Here is a 6,406-nt window from a genome sequence, read left to right on the forward strand (position 1 = left end):
ATTTATTTTAATTATGACCCTTAACTGAAAACTTCAGGTATGTTTTTGGGAAAGTCTTAATTTGAGAACAACTGAAGGGAGCTAATCCAGAATCTAATGTAGTTAGCTATTAATGACGATGCTTTATTGACAGTATATTGCTAATATGTTTCCTCATGAAATCTAAAGTTAAATAATTTCATTGTGGAATAGTGTCATTGTAACATTTCCCTTATGAAGTTCAATAAACCAGCTTTGCCATAAAGAAATTGTGTTTCATTCCCTTTGTTTGGTTATTAGGATGATTACAGAGTAAAACAAAAAAATCTTTTTTCCACTCTGGCTTCCAGGTAATGTATAGTACATTAGGAACAAACGAATCTATTTGGAAATAAATTTGGGGTTAGAGAACTTTTCAGAAAAACACCTAAATATTAAAATTAGATGATAAGGGTAGATTTTTCATTTGTGTGGCTGAACAATCAGCTTGTTTAACAGTACTTCAGGGCAAACAAACACTGTTAAGAGTGGTTGACATCTTCAGATTCAGAGGTAAAACAGTTTAACAAAATAATTATAAAATATATGACAAAAAAGAGAAAGAATTATGTTGTCTAAGATCACAGTTTCTACCTTCACGTTATTGATTCAGGGTCTTTAGGAGAGTGTGGATTGGGGCTTGGGCCCCTGAAGTTGATACTCCTTACCTGGCTCATTTGTTTCACATGTAAGTTACTCTTCTGCTCAAACACAAAATTGCATTATTCAAGAAAGACTGCTTTCTTAATCAGATATTAAGATAAGCTGGTCAAGTCTTATGAGGGCAAACTTGCTAGAGCCTGTGTGGCAAGAGTTACTTGATTGGAATAACTTGATTTATCAAACATTTGTCAAGGGCTTTTTTTTCCCCCTAGATTTTTGTATAGGAAGTATATTCACATGGTTCAGTATTTGGACCACATACAGATGAGTAAACAATGAAGTCTCTTTCCCTGCCCCTCTCGGCTCCCTGCTGCTTCCTCCGCAAACAACCGGCAGCATGAGTTTGTTGTTTCTGTACATAACAGTATATCCTGAAGATGAGTTCATATTAAAATATGTAAGGATCATTTCTCTCTTAGGCCTCATGGAAGTCCTTCAGCTGACTGTAATTTAGACAGCGTTCTGTTGCTGGACATTTGGGTTGTTTCCAGTCTTCTGCTATTACGTATTGAGAAGAATAACTTTTGACATAAGTTATTTCGTAAATGTGTGAATATGTCTGGAATATGTCCGAAGGGCAAATTCCTTAAAGTGACTTTGCTAGTTGAAAGGTCGGTGCATTTGCCAGTGGGGTTTCTAATTGCTCTCCTCATAGGTTGCTAATGTGCAAAGAGTGTTGTTTCCTTAAACTCTCACCAGTGCAGTCTGTTATCAAAGGTTTTGATCTTTGCAAATCATTAGGTGAAAAATTGCATTTCTCTTATTGTGAATAGGGTTGAGCATCTTTTTAATGGTCATTTGTAGTTCTTTTTCTGTTGAATTGTCTGTAACCTTTGTTCTTTTTACTGATTTGTAGGAATATGTTATATATTTGAGAAGTTAACCTTTTTTTGGTGATAGGTGTTTTAAATCTTTTTTCTAGTGTGTTCTTTGCCAATTGACTTCTTTTAATGGTTTTGGCATGAAAATGCTTTAAATTTGTCAAACCTAATGATCTTTTTATGATTTTAGTTTTATGTCACAATTAGAAAGATCTTCCTTATTCTGAGGTAACATAAGAATTCTTACATTGTTTCTCAGGACACGTGGGTGGCTCTGTCAGTTGAGTGTGCAACTTTTGATTTCGGCTCAGGTCATGATCAGGGTCCCGGGATGGAATCCTGCTTGGGCTCCGCACTCAGCAGGGAGTCTGCCTGAGGATTCTCTCTTCCCTCTCCCTTTGCTCCTTCCCCTGCTCACATACTTGCTTCCTCTCTCTCTCTGTCTAAAATAAAAATAGACAAATCTTAAAAAAAAAAAAAAAAATCTCATTTACTTTCTTGTAGTACTTTTATGGTTTGTTCTTTTTTTTTTTCCCCCACATATAAATCTTTGATCCAGTTGAAATTTACTTCAATGAAAGATAAAAATTTTCTTTTTAGATGACACTTAATTGACCTAACATCACCTTTTGAATAATCCATCCTTTCCCCCTTGAACTTGAGATCCCAACTTGATCATTGCCTAAATTTTATATGTTTTTAGAATTATTTCTGGATTTTCTTTGCTCTCCCATCAATCTACCTATTCACATGCCATTTAATAGTTATAGTTTATTTTTTATTTTTTAAAATAATTATAGTTTATTGCTTTTATATCTGGTAGGTAGGATTAGTTCTGTTTTTACTCTTTTCCCAAAATTTTCATGGTTCTTGCTTATTTTTCCACAGGAGCTTCAAAATTGGTTTAACATTTAAGCCTAGAACAACAACAGCAAAATCCTGTCCGTGTTTTTATTAAGTCCATATTCAACGTTGGGGTTAAAGAGAAAAGCTGTCTTTATGCTTTGAGGCTTCCTGTTCAAGATCATGGTGGGTCTTTTCATTCACTCCACTGTTCTTTTGTACCCCTCTGGAGCATTTAGAGATTTTTTTTTTTTCGTATAGATATTCCTCATTTCCCGAGAGGTCTATTTTTGATACTTTATCTTTTTTATTGCCCTTTTAAATTTATGTTTTGGGGATTATTAGGTGTTTTGAGAATGCATTTCAGAACTATTCTACATATTTGGTCAAGTTGGAGAAATTGGACCCAGATAGTCTCCAGTTTTGTTTTTTTTTAAAGATTTTAAAAATTTATTTGACAGAAAGAGAGCACCGGCAGGGGGCGTGACTTGATTTCAGGACCCTGGGAACATAACCTGAGCTGAAGGCAGATGCTTAACTGACTGAGCCACCTAGGCATCCCTGTTAGTCTCCAGTCGAACAATTAGAATTTGGGACAAAATATATCAAACACCAGTTTTTAGACCGTGGACAAAAGGCAGCCCAGGACTTGCAATCCTAGAAAGAAGGTAAGAAGAAATAAGTCTGCCATGGCCATGTATGCCCCTAATTAATTCTAGGCTCCCTTACAACTTGGTATGATCATGTGTCATGGTTCTGGTCAAAGAGATGTAAGCAGGTGCCTGCCAGGGATTCCCAGGTAAGTTTTGCTTTCCTGTAAAGAGGACTATCCTGTTTTCTTCCTTCTTTTTTGTTCCTGTATGGCAGGTGAAAGGGAGACTGGAGTTGGTATAGGTGTCTTATAATTTTTTAAAAAATGGACTGGAGAATGGCATCCAAATGCTACTACAGCTCAGACTACTTACCTCATGATTTGTGGTGAGAAAAATAACCCCGATTCTGGGGAGGTTCCGGTTACATAGTTTACCACAGCCCCAGCTGGAAGGACACTTTAGGTGGAAGAGTGAAGGAGACTTGGGGACACAGGGATTAAGGCTTCTGAAGAAAGTCTGCACTAACCCAATCTAGGAACTCCTATCCTGTGGAGGCAGGGAGCCAACATGGTGGCCACAGCTGTCCTGGTGCACCTGGACAGCTAATGCCAAGACTATTGAGTCAGAGTCAAGTAGAAGCTTTCTATCTTGTTTAAGCCAATGTTATTTGGGGTTGATTCCTCATCCAAGTTATCCCAAGGAAGTATATCTAGCATCAAGTTGTTAAAATTTGTCCATCCATGATAAAATTAAGGCTATAAAATTTTACCTTTCAATGTAAAGCAATATTTGTGTAAAGTCTGTTATGGAGTTGGTAGACATTAGGGAACTCTTCTAGCTTGTTTATGATGAAAAAGACTTTTTCAACGGTTTTAGGTAGCTTACAGAATCTCCAAGACCTGGAGCCAAGATTTGGATGCTACAAAGACAGGAAAACCATCAGCCAAAAGAAATACCCAGGTGTGTGGCAGAAGGTCCACCATGTACTACCTCCCCTCAGCACCTGTGACACTCAAGATCTGACACCAAAGTGTCCCCAGAGCTGCCCCGGAAGAGCTGAAGACTTCCAACCTCATGCTGGTTAGAAGGGCCATTCTCCCTGTCACTCTCTTACTGCACGTTCCCTCCCTTCCCAAATAGTAGGCCTGCGGGTTCGAACCCAGACCACACCCAATTCTGAAGCTGCAAAGAAGTCTGGAAATTACAGAACAGAACAGTCTGGGCTCTGCAACAGGAGAGCCACCAGAGCAGGACTGAGAGGCATTGTGTGAGCCAGTCATAATACCTCCCGTAGAAAGGGATGCTGACTTATGCCTCTGAGAGCTTTGCCCTGGGAAGTGTAGCACACTGTGTGTTGCTGTGCCTTTTGGAAGTACGTCTGAAGCATGGACTAATGAAATCCTCAGGGACACCTGGATGGCTCAGTTGTTAAGCATCTGCCTTTGGTTCAGGACCTGACCCCAGGGTTCTGGGATCAAGCCCCGCATCAGGCTCTCTGCTCAGCAGGAAGCCTGCTTCTTCCTCTCCTACTCACCCTGCTTGTGTTCCCATTCTCACTGGGTCTCCCTCTGCCAAATAAAGAAATAAAATCTTTAAAAAAGAATAATAAAGAGGGGCGCCTGGGTAGCTCAGTGGTTTAAAGCCTCCTCCTTTGGCTCAGGTCATGATTCCAGGGTCCTGGGATCGAGCCCCACATCAGGCTCTCTGCACAGCAGGGAGCCTGCTTCCTCCTCTCTCTCTGCCTGCCTCTCTGCCTACTTGTGATCTCTGTCTGTCAAATAAATAAATAAATAAACATTAAAAAATAAAAAAAAAATAAATAAAAAAAAGAATAATAAAGAGATCATCACTGATGTGGTGATTTGTTATATTTCCATAAACTTCTTATGCAAATCAAATGTAAGATTAATAAATGTTGCCTGCTCCTGGGAGTCTGTTACTCCATTGTACATCTACATATGCAACATAGCATACGTTTTAAAAAGTTTTTATTTAAATTCCAGTGAGTTAACATACAGAGTAGTATTGGTTTTGGGTGTACAATATAGTGATTCAACACTTCCACATACCACCTTGCACTCATCACAAGTGCCCTCCTTAATCCCCACCCATTTCACCCCTCCCCCACCCACCTCCCATTTGGTAATCAGTTTTTTTCTCTATAGTTAAGAATCTGTTTCTTGGGGCACCTGGGTGGCTCAGTGGGTTAAGCCTCCACCTTCATTCAGCTCAGGTCATGATCTCAGGGTCCTGGGATCGAGCCCGGCATCGGGCTTTCCGCTCAGCCGGGAACCTGCTTCGCCTTCTCTCTCTGCCTGCCTCTCTGCCTACTTGTGATCTCTCTCTCTCAGTCAAATAAATAAATAAAATCTTAAAAAAAAAAAAAAAAGAATATGTTTCTTGGTTTGCCTCTCTCTCTTTTATTCCCCTTTGCTTATTTATTTCTTAAATTCCACATATGAGGGAAATCATAGGGCGTTTGTCTTTCTCTGACTGACTTATTTTGTTTGGCATTATAATTTCTAGCTCCATCCATGTTGTTGCAAATGGCAAGACTGCATTCTTTTTTATGGCTGAGTAATATTCCATTAAATATATATACCACTTCTTCTTTATCCACTCTTTAGTTGATGGACACTGGGGCTCTTCCTATGATTTGCCTACTGTAGGTAATGCTGCTATAAACATTGGGGTGCATAGTATTCTTGTATTCTTAAATACTTAGTAGTGAGATTGCTGGATCATGAGATAGTTTTGTTTTTAACTTTTTGAGGAACTCCCATACGGTTTTCCAGAGTGTGGGCACCAGTCTGCACTTCTACCAACAGTATGGCAGACATTTTTAAATTCTGAAAATATTGGAAACTTAGTCACGTAAGGTCATGTGCATCATAATCCGGACAAGGAGACACTCCCTGAGCCTTAGTCCTTCTTCCTCTTTTTTCCCTGGCCAAATAGCCTTTCCCTTTATGATCTCGAATCTTCAGGAAACACTTGGTTCCCCAGCCTACTTTCCAGGGCCTTGATGGCCCCTGAATACCTTCTGAGGTACCTAGTGGCACACCCAATAAACATGGCCAAATTCAAACTCACAAACCTCCTCCCTAAACTTAATCTTCTTCCTGTGCATCCTCCAAACCTCTCCCCAAGAGGCTGTGGACGCCGCATGCAGACCTCAAGGTCCAGCAACGTCGGGATCAAGTCCCCAAAATTCTAACGGTGAAACCTCTCACCGCCACCATGTTCTCTCATCTTAGAGAGAGTCTGCCAATCACTAAATGGTTACCGTGAGGGTGAGGTGGGTTCATCATGCGTGATGTCCGCGGCCGCATAGCAGTCTCCTCCAAGACTGAAAGGAGAGAACAGCAATCACCGATGACACGACCTCTTGCTGCTGTGGTCGGTGGGGAATGCGGGCGTGCTCAGCCGGGCAGTTCTGCAGGGGGGCTCTCTGGAGGCTGAGCTGGG

The sequence above is a fragment of the Martes martes genome (genome assembly GCF_963455335.1).
Source record: "Martes martes genome assembly, chromosome: 2".
NCBI lineage: Eukaryota > Metazoa > Chordata > Mammalia > Carnivora > Mustelidae > Martes > Martes martes.